The following is a 17984-nucleotide window of genomic DNA, read 5'->3' as shown; positions in this document are numbered from 1 at the left end:
ACGCCCATATTTGTTTGGCAACGTTTTAAACCGGATGGCCTTCATGACGCAACCCTCTGCATTTATCCGGGCTTGGGACCGGCCTACAGTTTGCGCTGGCTTATGCCCCCGTAGGGCTGCATTAGTTTGTGGTACATTGATGGTTTGTATTCTTATCATAAGCACTCCTAAACACATTTAGGGGCGTCATGGGTTTACTGTACAGCAAAAAGTGAATTGCATTTAATATTTCAGTAAAGCAACTGAGCTCCCAAGCAGAACATTTCCTCCGCACATTCCATGCTTATTATTCATCATCCAAGATAAGGTTCACTACTTTTTTTTTGTTTTTTTTTTTACATCAGATTTGTTCATTAACAGTGGTTAATGTCTATATACAGAAATACACAAAATGTGACTTCAAAAATTGCCCGTAGAGTTCATCAAGTTTTCCAAACACTGGAACATATTTTTTCCAGTTCTTGAATCAGAAGCCTCACCATTGTAACCATCCTGGTTGATGTCTCCCAGATTTTCCGCAGCCAGGCCAAACATGGAGTCCTTCTGTCCGTCTATCCTGGTGGGGATGACCTTGTCCCATTTTCCGGCTTTGTTGACGTCGACATACGTAGAGCCTCAGATTTCGCTGTCCTTCTTAATGTACTGAGGCGCTCCCACCACAATATCCTCGCAGTTCTCAAACAACAGGTAGCTGTAGTTTCCTGGAATGTGAATTTTTCGGATGACTTTTTACATCTACCTTACTGTACTTTACTTATTTATCTTTCTGACGACTTTGACTTGACTGTTACTTAAAAGTCATTCACTGCCAGCCTTCCGAGTTAACATGGATATTAGACATCTAAAGCAGTCAATGGCAGTGAAATTTGGAGATTTTTCAGGTATTTGTATATTACTTGAGTATTTAGTTCATGACGACATTTTACTTTTACTCCCTACATTTAAAAAAAAGAAGCAGATCAAAAAGATATCTGTACTTTCTACTACTTGCTTCTTTTCAGTATGAGCACTCTGTAAGCCAATAAGAGGTCAACTATTTTGTGTGCAAAGACAGGCAAAATGTATTTGGACCTTTCAATGAAGTACATTTTCATAGTCTGTACTCTTTGACTTTGACTTAAGTACAGGAGTTGAATGAGTACTTCTAAGTTTCTGGATTTTGACTTAAGTACAGAGTGATGCGTGAGTGCTTCACCGAGGTAGCTGCTGGCAGGAGCGGGGACGAGATCAAGGTTCTTCTCATTTTCATCCCCTGCCTCGAAAGGCCCGTCATCGTAAATGCCCATCTCGAGGCATTCTCGCTCCACATTCTGAATTTCTTTGAACTTTTATCCTTAACTGAGTTTGCTGTAACGCCCCATCAAATTTAAAGCTTAACATCGATCTCTCAGCATTAAATGTAACAAGCAATCACGTATTCATAAGGGTCACCTTTCCAGTTGTATGCTCCAGGAGCCCCAAAGAAGAAGTAATGGTAGTCTTTGTCAAAAGTGGCGGAGAGGCCCTGCTGGCAGGAGCAGAACATCTCGTGACTTCTCGGCCTGCTGTCACAGAAATGCCAGCCTCCTCCGTCCTCGCTGGAGTAAGGATCGATTTTCAAATCCCACGTAGCAGCAGCCGATGTCCCGGGATTCGATCGGGGTCTTCACATTGGTCCTGTGCTGATATGGATGGGCACGGGTCTACGTGTGGGATCAAAGCAAAATGTATGTACTGTGATCCCCCCGCTATATCGCAGGTTTCGAAGTGATCATTTTTATGGGTTTTTACAGTTGAACTACTTAATGTAATGCCCTAGCCTGTGGGAAAGGAAAGGCGCAGTTGCATATGCACTTTTTGTCATGGCCCTGTGTTTCAAGTTGTTTTTCTTTGTGTTGCAGTGTCTGGGTGGGCGTGGACATCGGTGACGAACCTGTCATGCATTGTAATCATCAGCATTTTTAGGGGGCACCGTGACAGTGTGTGGGCGTCGGAATATTCACTCGTTTTTGCCCCGTGTTTGCCGCCGTTCTGACCGCTGTCCAAATTTAGGCTCAATACGATTATACCACACGGACCGTTTGTCGTGTCTCCCTGTGTTATCTGTTTTTGATTCTCTCTGGTTGTGAGTTCCTTTAGTTTCGTATGTCTCGCCATCACATGCTCTGCCATTTAATTAAAATTGTTCGGACCTCTGACCTGGAGTCTATTTTTTGGGATCTGCCCTTACGGCATTGCCGATCGTGACACTTTTCAACTGTTCATTTATGTGTTCAAACACATTCGTAATGTGTTTCAACAGGGTTTTTAATAAGATTAAGTGCTTTTAAATGAGTTCGAATGTGTTTAAAACCCCTGGAAAACTGTGGAAAATAAATGTTTATATGGTCTCTCAATACTGCAGTTTCACCTATTGTAGGTGGGTCTGGAAGGTATCCGGGAATTCACTGTACAGAGAATTCCACCAGTTTGTGTCCATAGCATAGCAATGGAAGATAATATATATAGATATAGATATATTATTATTATGATCTGATTCATCACTTTTGATCACTTGTTATGTATTAGCGAGAAAAAAGATTTTAGATTTTGTGCTTTGAACTCCGGTCATTTCATTAGGGACACCAGAAAACTCGAAGAAGTTGTATTTTAAGATCTGTATTTACAAAAATCTTGTCACGAATGGAGAGGAGCTGGACCCAAGAGCAGGGGGAGGCAGATTATGATGAACAGTTTATTAGGGAAAGTAATGGAGGTGGTCCTTGGTGCGTTGGCGGGCAGTGGAGGAAGGGACGTGCAGCAGGCAGAGGCGAGGACAGGCGGCGGGGTGTGTTAAGGACGTAGCAATTATAAATGTAATTACAAGGTGTTTCCATTTTCCAAACCATGCCGTAGCCCAATCTTCCAGGGGGTTGGAAACGCCTGTTGAATCTGTCATTTCACCAGCCAAAGTTTTTAACCCATGTCGGGCTCTCGTTACTTTTCCATCTGGGCTGTGTTGTTGGGAATAAAAGTACAACATTTTGGACCAAACATTGCACAAACACCATTCTTTTCGGCAAGGATCATGTCAACGGCCATGCGGTTTTGAATTGCCATTTGGGATGCGGGGGCCAATTGTTCAGCTGAGCCTTCAATGGCATCACTGGTTAAGTTTACTGCTCTTTGCCTGTTGAATCATAATTTGGTATTTTATTCTATTCATAATTGCATTATGGTTTTTCTGGCCCTTAATGCCTTTGTCCACCATTTTTTGTGGGGTCCACCTGCCGGTAAAATGGGTGGTTTGTCCCCATGTCTGACACCATGTGTGACTATATGGCAAATTCTGCGCGCATCGGGTCTCTACCGTCTGGTCGAAACATAAGTAGATGTCTGTTCCTCTATACGAGCTGTTATAGCCTCCACAGTTAATCACTTCGCATATGTCGAAAACATAAGCATTGTTTGTTCCTTCCTTGTGATTAATTGTAATTTGGAATGGTATTCCACATTTGCTTGGTACCCTTTCTTCTACTACATGAATTGTTGGTCTACTAAATTCCCCGTTTGCCGAATGCAACTTGAGGCAATAAATGCAACACGAATGAAACAATCAAAGTGGTTTGGCAACACGACATTGTGACCTGTGGAACCAGGTAGTCTCTTTTCCTTCAAGTTGGTAGGCTTGTGAAGTCCTCGCAGTCACGGTGAACGATCCCTTCCACCTTGGTTCAGACCACTTCCTCTTTATCACACCAAACAGATGCAGGTGGATTATCACCGTCCGACTGGATGCCAGCAAAGCTGGACAGAACACCTCTTAATTGATCAAAGTTAGACAGTCGCGACAAGGAAGAAGGTGATTCAAAAGATGAGCCAAAACTGGACCAGGAAAAGAAAAGCCATGGTATATATATATATTTCGAAAGGGCTGAGTTTGTGTGTACTATTTACAGACGCTGGACATGAGCACTATTGGGAGAGCTCTCAACCACGACGTATTTGACTGTGCACAGCATTTAGCCAATTAATGTTTTAAAGTTGCATTCATACGTTCAACGACTCCTTTTGTTCGCTACGAGTTCAATTACAGCCCATCCAGCCACTAGTTCCCCATTGTTTTTCCTATAGCAACAACCATCCGTAAACAACTTTCTCCCTTCCTTCAACGGTTCCGACAATAAATCTGAACGACATGCTTTGTCTTTTCTAGCCTTCTCCTCACACTAATGCAGTCCTTCAGTTACACCGTCGGCCATGTTAGTATTGACAGGTGTAAACTGAATATGCGGTTGTTCCAACAATGATAATATTTTATTTTTCGCTTGTTTGAAAACGTAAATAGTCGTGAGTTGATGAAAGCGGTTGTGGAGTGTGTGGTGTACGCAGAGCGGGTGTATAAGCACCACGTGCGCATTTTTCGATACGAGCCGCAGCTGCCGCTGCATACCTCTCGCAGTCAGATGCATGTGCGACTATTGGTTCTAACAAAACATTCATGTGTAGCAGTACCTTTCTTTCGCCCCGTAATAGTTGGTACAAAACTGCAGCGGCAGGATGAATTTTGTTAGAGATGTCCAAATGAAACGGTAGTTTATAGTTAGGAAGTGCCAAAGCAATGTGAGGTGCAGAAAATGGCATTTTGAACCAAGGTAATAAATTCGATGTCAGGTGAACCACTGCTGCAACACCTTTTCGTCCCACAACCATTCTATCAGTTGGTAAAATACCATGACTGTCTGATAGTTTTTCAAAAATTATTGTTGATAAATCAAATCGTGTTCTCTATCATAGAACAAGGTACAATGTGGAGGGTCAGGGGGTGGCGGGAATGGCCACAAGGACACAACCCACGGCTTCCACTCCGCAAATGCCTGCAGCACGCTGTTATTTATTTGACACGTGTCAAGCAGTCCCCAATAGATGTCAGCAACAGGAGTCACAGTGTTTTGTTGGACAGATGCCAGCACATGTGTACGCAGGTCTCCTTTTGCCGGAAGCATGGTTCCATCTGGAAACACAATGTCAGGTCCGTATACTGCACAGACAATGGCAGCATTACATTTCTGTAAAATGTCTCTTCCAAGTAGGTTCACAGGACAAGTCTGATGCATCAGGACCTCATGCATAAATACTTGATCAGCAAGGTTCACTGGTACAGGGGCAGAAAAAGGTACACATTTCCCCTGCCTCGTCTTGTTGTTTCACCACGTCCTCTGGGCAGCAGGTTGGGACAACAGTTGGCAGTGTCTCCCTTTTGTCCACAGGCGTAACAACTGTAGTTACTCTGTGCTTCAGCAGTGCCTCGACAGACACGTGCAACGTGTCCAGTTTTTCCACATGCAAAGCATCTTATGGAGATCGTGCCGTGGGACTGACCCCTGAAACCTCCTCTGACTCCCCCTCTAGTCTGCTGCTGTAGTAGCAAAGTGGACCACGTCGGGTCCTGCGACAGTAGCTGAGGTGCCATGACAGATAGTGCCTGTTTTTTTGTTTGTTTTTTTCTGACACATTGTTAAATAAATTGGAGAAGTTGATTTGCTTAGCTTGCATTAGTATTATGGACGATTTTGATGGTTGCTTGCTGACCGTGAGAGAAAGGAAGATGTCTCGCCTTCAAGAAGATAACTCAGCAGGAATCATCACAGAGAAGGGCGCCTTGACCAAGGACGTGGCCGGGAGTTGGTCTCATGTCTTCACCTTGAAACCCTCCCCTTAGTGTGTTGTGTCTTGTAGCTTAGTATGTTATGTCTTGTAACTTAGATACCTCCCTATTTCAAGTAAATACAGGAGCAACGGGAGAGATTGTTTAGAGCGTGATGGGAGGCTGTAATCTGAACAATCTCCCATACGTCCTCCTTATGAGCAAAAGAAACCAGCGTCTTCATTCCCGTGTGTCTATTTTTTTTGTAGGTGTTGGGTGTCAGCAGTTTTGATTGTCCGTTGCAGTCGGAGTTTGTCCTTTTTTGTAGCAGCACCAAACCAGACTGTGATGGAAGAACACAGGACGGATTCGATGACCGCTGTGTAGAACTGTCTCAGCAGCTTCGGTGGCAGGCCGTGCTTTCTCAGAAGCCGCAGGAAGTACATCCTCTGCTGGGCCTTTTTGAGGACGGAGTTGATGTTGGTCGCCCACTTCAGGTCCTGAGAGATTGTAATTCCCAGGAACTTGAAGGTCTCGACGGTTGACACAAGGCAGCTCGGACAAAGTGAGGGGCAGCTGTGGCGAAGGATGCCTCCTGAGGTCCACGATCATCTCTACAGTCTTGAGCGTGTTCAGCTCCAGGTTGTGTCGGCCAAACCACAGCTCCAGCTGCTCCGCTTCCTGTCGATATGCAGACTCGTCACCATCCTTGATGAGGCTGATGACAGTGGTGTCATCTACAAACTTCAGGAGCTTGACAGACTTGCACGCTGCCAGAACTAAGACAAGGGCGTGCAAAATCCTCTCGGACCGTCTGCACCCCGGTCACCAGCTCTTCCAGCTCCTTCCCTCAGGTAGGCGCTACCGATCAACGCAAACTAGAACTAGTAGACATTCCAACAGCTTCTTCCCTCTTGCGATCAACTTCTTAAACACCTAACCTATAATTCCATTACAACAAGCTGGAAATTTTTTGACTTGAGTTCGTTGTCACATTTCTGTGGGGCCAATTATGTATTACTCGTGCACTCACTGTAGTTGTCTCGCCATGCTGCACTATTTGCATATACTGGCCACTCATGCCAGAGTTGCATCTGCTCCATTTGCACACTGATTGAGGAGTATCTGTAACATTTGCACAACCAACATTGTCCCAGATGATCGCACTACTCGTCACTTTAAACCGCATACACTCCTTGAAGTCTCAGCGCCCTTTGCACAATGGTCATTGCACCGGACTATTGCAATATTAGTCATTCGAACTGCTCTAAGTGCTAGAGGACTCTGCATCTTTGCATTTTGTCAATGTCTTTATGTCTCCAAAGTGTTCTGTAAATTGACTGTCTGTTGTACTAGAGCGGCTCCAACTACCGGAGACAAATTCCTTGTGTGTTTTGGACATACTTGGCAAATAAAGATGATTCTGATTCTGATTAAATTGGTCCTTCGAGACGGATGTCAACACACCCGAGGATTCCAGTTGTGGAGCCGACTTCCAGTTAAGAGACCGTGGCCACGACAAGTAAGACCCTTTACGGGACTGGTCTTCGTTCTCCTCAACTGGGATCTGAAGGTTGACGACAATCCACAGGATTGAAGACGACTATGGTAAAAAAAAAATTTTTTTAAAAAAAATGGGATTAAAGAGTGAGTGAATTGCATGACAAAGAAGTCTGCGGAAGAATAAACCTTGTGTTATACTAGTCACTGGCAAGTAAAAGAGGGACGACGGAGTCCAAGAAATTCCGCGAGGAAGGCGGAGTCCTGTACGTACTTAAATTCCGTGTTTCCGTGTGTTTGTAAAAACGTTACTAGTATCGTGTGAATGTGTAAAAGTATGAATGTATAAGACAGGATTGTAAGTGACAACTGGGTTTGGAAGCAGATGCAAGAATCCTCCTCCCCGTATGGGTAGAAGCTTGAGGATTACCAAAACCCAGAAATTCATTGTCACCCTGTCATTTTGAATAAAGTCAGTATTTAGGTCACTCTAGGTGCAAATAAACTGACTTCCAAATTCACAAAATGGGAAAAAATAACAGTAAAACGGATTCAAAAGAACGCTTAACGTGTAAAGACTGGAAATATGTTCAACTCCAAAACCCTTCCAATATAAAACATTTAAACACGTGGATAACCAAATACGGTTTCGCTGGCCTGCTAAATTCGCAAAAATGGGTTCAACTTCGAGACGAAATAAAATGTCGACACAAAAATAATATATCAAAAATATAAAAAGAGGGATATGACGACTTATTCTTCTGGCTAAACATGGCGTCCAAAAGAGAAAAAGGAAGTAAGAAAAAGAAGGACTTAGAAAGTGAACAGAAAAGGCAGACAGGTAGGGATAAAGATATGTTGTTTCAAAGACAGGAAGATGACGAGACAGGACCAGTGGTAAGAGTAAAGCAAGAAATAGATGGTTCACAAAAAGTGTGAAAAGAATGAGGAAACAAAGGCATCAGCACACTTGTACACGTTTTTGCCACCTCATGAACTTCCTCCAACTCATGAGTCAGAACCTCAACGAGTTTTACGATCAGGAGGGTAAAAAATGAATTGGTCTAAAACTATGGGAGGAACATTGTCTCCCATTCCCAAAATAACAAATATAACCACAGACGAGGGAGACATGGATTTATATCCAATGATTGAGGTGGCAAATCCAAACTTCCAAGAGGACCACAAAGAAACTATTTTGGTCAATAGGACCTGGACTAATGAGGATGTGAAAAAGGCCGTAGCCGGCATCACACCCTACAAAGTAGACATTGTCCAGTTTGTTGAGGAAATGGAAAATCTTAGACAGTCCTATCATTTAAATGGAACAGAAACTCAACAAATTTGGATGACTGCAATGGGGCTTGATTGGCACCTTTGCCGAGGAGATTGGGACCCAAAACACCATGGTGTTGTAATTCCACATAATGACAGAGAATTACAACATCGAGTTAGGGCTTTAATAGAAAGAACCACAGCCAGGTTCCGCAAAAGGGCAAATTACACGGAAATTAGTAGGGTGAAACAAAAAGACGAAGAACCTTTTGAAGTGTATAGGGTTAGAATGACCGCTTGTTTTAAAGCAAACAGCGGCTTGAATGAGGTTGCCAATCCTCAGGGCCCTTATCAACAACAGTTAAAAAATGCTTTACATGCGAATTCGAAAGAACACATAAAAAGATGGGTAGATAAACATTGGATAAACCGAGCAACTGGCCCTTTGGAGGAATATGTTAATCATGCCCTCCACGCAGAGAGAGTGTTAGGACTCAAAAAGAAGAAGATATATGTCGTCCTCAACGAAGAAACAGAAATACACTAAATTAGACCCAAAACAGAATATAGACTATGCATTCGTCAATATCCATTAAAACCAGATGCACGTGAAGGAATCAAACCGGTAATTGAAGCACTGATGAAAGCAGGAGTTATAGTGGAGTATCCAGATTCACCATGTAACACTCCCATTTTCCCCGTAAAAAAGAATGGTACTTAGACTTACAGGCAGTAAATTCTGCAGTAATACAGAGAGCAGCATGCGTACCAGATCCACACACATTGTTAAATTCATTAAGACCAGACGCTACTGTGTTCATAGTGGTGGACATAAGTAATGCATTCTTTTCTGTACCAGTCGAAATTTTGGTTTGCATTCAAATTTGAGGGCAAAAAATATACATTTACTAGATTACCACAAGGTTACTGTGAAAATCCAACCATTTATTCACAAGTAATGACAACAAGCATGTCTAAATTCACTCCCCCAGGAGGGAGCCAAATTTTACTATATGTAGATGATGTTCTCCTGGCATCTCCAGATGGAGAGACATGCATCAAAGATTCATTAGCCTTACTGCATCATCTAGCAGAAGCGGGACATAAAGTTAGCAAAAATAAATTACAATTGTGTAAAAGGCAAGTCAAATATCTCGGCCATAATTAAGTGTAGGAGGAAGGACTATATTAGAAGACAGAAAAGCTATAGTCTTAAAAGCCCCTAAACCACAGACGAATAAACATATGATGTCATTTTTAGGTCTGACAAATTATTGTAGAGCATGGATTCCAAACTATGCAGAAATTGTTGCACCATTGTCAAAATTAATGTATGAAGACAACCTTAAAATGACATCACCTGTTCAATTGAATACAGAGGCAGACAAGGCATTCTGTGACATTAAACAACATTTGGTATCCAGTACTGCGCTGGCCCTTCCAAATTATGATAAACCATTCATTCAAATGGTAGATTGTAAAAGCTATTACATGACCTCCGTACTTACACAACAATACTGTGATAAACTAAGACCAATAGCTTATTTTTCGACTAAATTGGACAGCGTGACGTGTGCATTACCGCATTGTGTCTGAGCAGTTGTGGCAGCCTCGATGGCAGTGGAGAGCAGTTCCCAGTTGTGTTGTTTTCATTCATTAACTCTTAAGGTCCCACATACAGTGTCTGCTCTCCTATTGCAAACAAATATGGTGTTTTTATCACCTGCAAGACATTTATCTTGCATGGCCATCTTGCTGTCACAACCACATTTGACTGTTGAGTGATGCACAATCTTAAATCCAGCCACACTAATACCCTTACCTGATGAAGGCACGCAGCATGATTGTCAGGAATTGGCTGAACAAGCTGCTGAATTAGTAGCATTAACCGAGGCATGCAAAAAGATGTTACAATCTATACTTATAGCTGTTAAATATATTGTAGAAGTTATCATTTATTTGCTAAACTAGTAGTATTTTGCTAAACTAGTAGTATTATGGACGATTTTGATAAAGGAAGATGTCTCGCCATCAAGAAGATGACTCAGCAGGAATCATCAGAGAGAAGGGCGCCTTGACCAAGGACGTGGCCGGGGACATGGCAGGTGTTGGTCTCATGTCTTCACCTTGAAACCCTCCACTTAGTGTGTTGTGTCTTGTAAGCTTAGTACATTATGTCTTGTAACTTAGATACCTCCCTATTTCAAATAAATACAGGAGCGACGGGAGAGATTGTTCAGAGCGTGATGAGAGGCTGTAATCTGAACAATCTCCCATATGGCCTCCTCATGAGCAAAAGAAACCGGCGTCTTCATTCCTTTTGTGCATTTTTATAGGTGTTGGGTGAGATAGATCCAACAATAGCCAATATGCGTATTCCACAACAAGAACGCAATTATTGGGAAAAACACTTGCAAAACTACAAAATGAAATTTACATTAGCACAGAAGGGAAACAAATACTTCCAAAAAAAATATATTCAAATGGGCTGCTATATTGAGCCATGGTGTGTCACGTCTCAACCGGAGGAATGGTGGCACAGATACATCGACACTTTACAGCCCTAAAAAATAGCAGAAAGAAACACGTGGGTTCATTTAACACACTGTAAAAGAGTTATTTCAGCTGAGTACTCAAATAGGGAAGGTGAGCAAAAGTCTGATAACGGAGCGGGAGCAGATGTGTAGATTCTGAAAACGCTTGCTGGTCAGTGAAGAAAAAAGACACCAACCCGTTTAGTGAGAACTCAGCAGAAAGGCACACCCGCGTTGGTTACGAGATTCGATAGGTTGTTACGTAGCAACTTTGGCTACTATGGTGTTGGTTTTGTTGATGTGGTATATGGGACGTCTCACCCTGAATGATACCAACTGAGAGGTGTAAATCATGGGATCCTATATATCCCGTAACAAAAGCAGACAAACACAAACCAATGTTTTCTACTTTAGTAGCACCGAGTAATTTTACTTGTATCAACATGATTAGTAAAGGCAAGAAATTAGGACCACTGAATGACACACAATGTAAAGTAACCTTAAAAGTAGGACCAAAGTTTATGCCAGTATCACAGAGCGACATCTGGTGGTGGTGTGGTGATGATAAACTATTTGATAGATAACCTAAAAATTTATCTGGATTGTGCGCTATTATCACTTTGATATTGCATGTGTCAGTATACCCTATGCCTCTTCAAGATTTCATGGAAAAAGCACCGATATTGTTGTCAAATCTAGAACATAGACAAAAAAGAGATTTATCCTGGCAGGGGCAAAATAATACAACATACATCAACACCATAGGTGTTCCTCGTGGGGTTCCTAATCAATACAAATTAGCTGACCAAGTTGCAGGAGCATTTGAGTCCCTCATATGCTGGTGGTGTACGATCAATAAAAATGTTGATGGGATGAACTATATGCACTTCAATGTACAGAGATTAGGAAATTGGACTCAGAGTGGGTTGGAAGCTGTGCATGAGCAGCTCAAGGCTACCTCTTTAATGACGTTCCAAAACCGCATAGCTGTCGACATGCTCCTCGCAAGAGAGGGAGGTGTTTGCGGTATGTTTGGAGAACAATGTTGTACATACATTCCAAACAATACTGCTTCAGATGGCAGCTTGACCAGAGCCATCGATGGTCTACGGACCCTATGAAGGAACACTCTGGTGTAGACACCTCCTTGTGGGACAGCTGGATGGACGTTTTTGGTAAATACAAAACCCTCATTTCATCAATATTGATATCAATTGCTGTTCTTACAGCCATTCTGACATTGTGTGGATGTTGTTGTATCCCCCATGCATTCGGGCTTTAATCAGTAGATTAATCAGCACAGCAATTACCCCCATGGATAACCGTATGGAGCAGATGTATCCTTTACTGGTTGTTGATAATGACAACGATGATGATGATGTTGTTTTACCTGATTTCTTTCCTAATCCAGGTGATTTCAATGTTTAAACTACAACATTCATGTATGACAAGTTTACTCTGAGTGTAAATGTATTTGTTTCATAAAAATGATTTCACAGTTAAAAATCAAAATGAAGTGACTGTAAAATGATATGAGAATTTGTGCAAATACATGATAAACAGGAGGGAAATGTTCAATATATTGTAGAGGTTTTCATTTATTTGCTTAGCTTGCATTAGTATTATGGACGATTTTGATGGTGTCTTGCTGACCGTGAGAGAAAGGAAGATGTCTCACCTTCAAGAAGATGACTCAGCAGGAATCATCCGATAGAAGGGCGCCTTGACCAAGGACGTGGCTGGTGTTGGTCTCATGTCTTCACCTTGAAACCCTCCCCTTAGTGTGTTATGTCTTGTAACTTAGAAACCTCCCTATTTCAAATAAATACAGGAGCGACAGGAGAGATTGTTGAGAGCGTGATGGGTGGCTGTAATCTGAACAATATCCCATACGTCCTCCTCATGAGCAAAAGAAACCAGCGTCTTCATTCCTGTGTGTCTATTTTTTATAGGTGTTGGGTGAGATAGATCCAGCACACATTTTCTCTGGCAGCGCCTCCTTGCAGTTTTAGCAAGGTTTTCTGCATTTGTTCTATCTCACTATTTTCAGAAGTCTTTTTGTCTATCCATCTTTTCATAAAGTGAAGTACTGTTAGTTCTGAGTAAAGTGAGGAAGTTTATGGTGCCTGCGCATATGGTGTTTTTTTTTTTTTTTTTTTTTCAATTTAATCCTCCTTTCTTTCAGTTTTTTCCTTTTGTAATGCCATAATCATAGGATCATCTTTTGGTTCAATCATCCCCACCGATGCAAGTACATTCATCACTGGACACAGATCTTGTTCTTTTTCAACGATTTTAGAGTTGACTGCGGATTTCTGAAAGACGGACATTTTATTGTTTTTTAAAAGTTTTACTTCTACAACTCGTCTGTCTTTTAGACGGTGTAACTCAGGAAGCAAAGGCTCAGTCTTTCTGATTTGTCCTTCCTCTTTTTCAACCAAACACTTACTTATTTTCTCTCTTTCCTTTTTCTGTTTCTTCTCCCCTACATACCTTAGTCCCGTATAGTGTAACAGTAACTTTGTGAATTGCCACCGATTCCATCCTTTTCCCCCTTCGTGATCTGAATCTCCCAATACCAATTCGGGGTTTCCTACCAATTGACAATGTTTCCTTCCATCATATAAATATGGGGAGAATTCGTAGAAAAGTGAATGAAGAAAGAATGTAGAAAAGTGACAGATATTTCAAGTGTGAGAAAGGAAGCTTCTACCACAAGTGGCGCCTTTCTCCTTTCCCCACACTTAATACATCTTTTTAATGCACTTCGGAATTCTCCTAACAGTTCTTTCGGTGTGTACTAAAAATGTCTGAAATAATTTTATACACATAATGACACTATTAATCTTGTCCTGCAAGACCTTCCCTGATCTTTCTACCAGAGGGATGCTTCACTTCAAATAACCTTTCCCAACCTTTGTTGGAGGATTTCTCTATGTCGCGGGTCACACAAAACTTATGATTAGAAAAAAGTCCTTGTCTCGGACTCACAAATAATTTGGTAACTATCAATGTGCAGAATTTTGTAAAAAAGGTCTCTGCTTACCTTAGTTTATAAGCGCGCTGTTTGTGAGTCCAGGCCAAGTTGGTGATGACCAAAATGAACCTCTCCTATCACGACGCGGGGTCACCATCTGTTAAGGATGTAATATAATGTCAATGTTCAATAGATCATGGAACCTTCAATCGTCCTTGCATGTTCGTTTTCTTTGTCCAAAAAGAGAGGAAAAAATAAAGACACCAGAGGGCTGAGTCTCAGGGTTCATTCAATCAACTGTACACCAGAGTGCAAGTCCACTGAATGAGACACCTCGTTTACTGAGCTAACTCCTCTTATACACATCAGAAGGTTTCGTGATGACTGTTTGGCAGAAGGTATCTCTGGCCTTGGGTGTTATCACAAAATGGGGGAGTCATATTAAAACCACCATACCTCAGTAATCTAAACTCCTCCATAATTTCAAGGATAATAAAACTTAATCATGTATCACCCTAGTGTTTTGGAAACAAAACTTAATTGTCAGATAATGGAACATAGCTTCATGAGTATGAAATATAACAATCCAACAAAACTCGCTGTCTTTTCCCTGCAATCAGCAATCCACAATGCCAATGCAGCTACCATTTTCACTATTCTCTTATTATGCGGAGTTACCACACGTGTCGCTTGCTTATTGAAGCAGTTTAGCGGATGTTTGCTTCCTTTTTCCTTATGTACCGCACTGTAGATTCATTCACGTCGTAATGGCGTGCCACAGATGCATAACTTCTGCCCTCTTTGATCAAATCTAAAAGTTTCACTTTTTCGCTGATGGTCATCATCTTCTTCTTCCTCTTGGGCGCTTTCGCAGGGGCACAGCGCTTCGGCGGCATTGTAAGGGCTTGCTTAACTAATCAAAAAAATTAGCGCTTCAACAAAAAAAGTTATTGCAAACACAACAGCGTGGACGAGACTGGCGAGACACAACAAGGGAAGATGCTGGGTGAGGCTGTAATGATGCGCAGCCAATCAGCTCACGGGATAAATCCACTCGTGCTCTCGTTGGTCGATGTCGCGCCGGGAACCAATCACGCGCCTTTTATGAGTGCCCGTACAGTACAGGCATGTACAAAGCTTCTGAGTCAACTCATCTCTTTGTTTGGCATGCAAGGAAACCTCTCGCACGCATCAACATGAAAACAACGCGTCTCTACAATATGGCTGCCGATATAACTGTATTTATTTATTTTTAATTATTTTTATTTATTTATTTTTTGAATGAATATTTTGGAAAAACCCGCAAAGCACTGTTAGCTGCAAAACATGAAGCGCAAAGTGGCGAGGGAACACTGTAACCCCAAATTAAGTCACCCATACTGTTTTAAGAGATGTATTTTATGAAGGATCACAAATACATTTGACAGTTTACCACCAAAAGTCAAAGTTTCTTTACAGTCTTATTTCAATCAATAATTCACTTCTTGATATTGACGTCATGAAAACTTTGGACCAAATGCATGCATTGCTCAAAGGAAGTATGGGTCTTAATGGCCCATATTTCACAAACAAGTTTGTTTTATGTATTTTGGCAGTCATTTCCAATAATAATTATTTTTGGAGCAATTGGGAAAGAACTAATTCGCTTTTGAATACTACTTTCCGCCAAAATCTAAAATTGAAAAGCACTGGCATTGCTGGTGTGGGAAAAGGAATGTACTATACTATGAAGTGGAAGTAATTAGTCAAATGTTATATATCATAGCTGTCAGATGGATCCCCTCACCTTCAAAGTGACAACTTTTCAGGAAAAAAACAAAAACAGCTCGCTTGAGTTTCCAAACACCGGTTTGTTCAAGCTGGTATTACAATACTTCCACACCTAAATGTCCTCCAACACGCACCTTGATCGACAATTCTCTTCCTAAGGTCCCGGGACCCACAAAAGGATGTTTCCAATCTTAAAAGAGTTCATCTGCACCAGACCGAACGCATGAACATAAAAAAAATCAGGCGTTTGATCATTTCTGTCATGTTGTGTGTGGTGTGTGCTGATAATCTCAAACAACTGCAATAACACTGCGATATAGCGGGGTGTTTCTGTACTTGGTTACAATCAAAGGTCACATTGCAATCACATTTTCAGACTGAAGACTGATTTCACTTGGCATGAACAAATGTTTCCTCAACCAGCCTACAAGACACAAAAACTCTCCTTCTCTCTTTTGGTCCACAAAGTTCCTCCTCATAGTCTGCTGTCCTTCTTGCACACTTTTTCATACGACGATCACAACATTTTATGACGTGTTATGTATTATTATATGTTGAACTTATAACACAATAAATAATATGATGAACTTTTATCATTAGTTATTAACTTTAGGGGTTTCCATTATGTTAGATGCTGGAATGGAAAGACCTGACCGTGTTGCGTGAGTTAGTGTTACGCAAATGTTTCAGGTGAACGTAACAAATACTGTTCTGAATTGGGTTTAATAGCACATGCAAAACTGTGAACAAGCTAGCCAGGAGTTGAACCTAGAACCTTCTGATCCGTAGTCAGATGCATTATCCATTGCGCCACTAGCCCACGATGCTGTTGGGACCTCTGAAAGCCCTTGTGGATTATTTTCACTGTCCCACGCAACCTATTCAAACAGCAGCACGAAAGAAAGTTATTTCTGGGATTCGTTCCTGCCATGACCCACATTTGAACCGGGGTTGCTGCGACCACAACACAGAGTACTAACTACTATACGATCACGGCTTGGGTTGGTTGAACCTGGCACGAAAGTTGTCTGTCTAAAAGTGTTGGCTGCAGGAAGGCTGAAGGGAACCTGCAGGACGCTGAGCCAGGACGACAGTGAAACAATGTGAAAGGCATGATAGGCATTAAACTATTGATCAAGTGAATCATCTCAACATTTTACTGTATTGATAAGAATATCAATCAACATTTCATACAGATTACCATTTCAACCGCTTTAATGCTCACATCGTGTCTGGTGATGAAATGCGCATGTCACTCTCCACTTTATCATATTTGTTTTACGTCATAAAATAAACATTGAATCCATAATTTATTAACAATTAGACAGAATCATGATTATGTTTGCAATTTAACATTATGCAGAATCATTTTCATCCTATGACATAATAGATTGAAATAGCTTTCCCGCGTTATGTTCTTGACAAAATTAAAAAAATACAGCAATTCAGACAAATTTGGACAAACTGTTTTTTTTCGCGCACTGAAGCTCATGACCTCAACCCCTGATGCTGCTAATCATAACAAAACAATAATAATCATAGCAAGAGTTTTGTTATTCATACATAAAGGCAATCCATCCATCCATCCATTTTCTGAGCAGCTTCTCCTCACTCGGGTCGCGGGCGTGCTGGAGCCTATCCCAGCTATCATCGGGCAGGAGGCAGGGTACACCCTGAACTGGTTACCAGCCAATCGCAGGGCACATACAAACAAACAACCATTCGCACTCACATTCACATTCACACCTACGGCAATTTAGAGTCTCCAATTCATGCATGTTTTTGGGACGTGGGAGGAAACCGGAGTGCCTGTAGAAACTCCGGTTTCCTCCCACATCCCAAAAACATGCATAAATTGGAGACTCTAAATTGCCCATAGGTGTGACTGTGAGTGCGAATGGTTGTCTGTCTGTTTGTATGTGCCCTGCGATTGTCTGGCAACCAGTTCAGTTCCTCCTGCCCGATGACAGCTGGGATAGGCTCCAGCACGCCCGCGACCCGAGTGAGGATAAGCGGCTCAGAAAATGGATGGATGGATGGACGTTTCATCCTGAAGAGTTCAACTTCCAGGTTTCACTTTTTAAATAAAGTATCCAGTGAATTATACATAAAAGAAAAACAAGCTTAACCCAGGAATGAAAGAAGTGTATAAATGAAGTATGCAGTGCTGTCCATTAAGGACTATAACACTGAAACTGGAAATGGAAGCAATTTTATTTTGAAATGATTCTCCTTCGTTCCGGGCCTGACGGTGGAGTTTGAGGTCTGCAGGATGGTAGCTGGTAATCGTGACTTTGTTCCTTTTGTCCTTGTCTCTGTTTTT

The sequence above is a fragment of the Phycodurus eques genome, unplaced genomic scaffold (genome assembly GCF_024500275.1).
Source record: "Phycodurus eques isolate BA_2022a unplaced genomic scaffold, UOR_Pequ_1.1 contig_180, whole genome shotgun sequence".
NCBI lineage: Eukaryota > Metazoa > Chordata > Actinopteri > Syngnathiformes > Syngnathidae > Phycodurus > Phycodurus eques.
The sequence above is the reverse complement of the archived record's forward strand: the minus strand, read 5'-3'. Positions refer to the sequence as shown.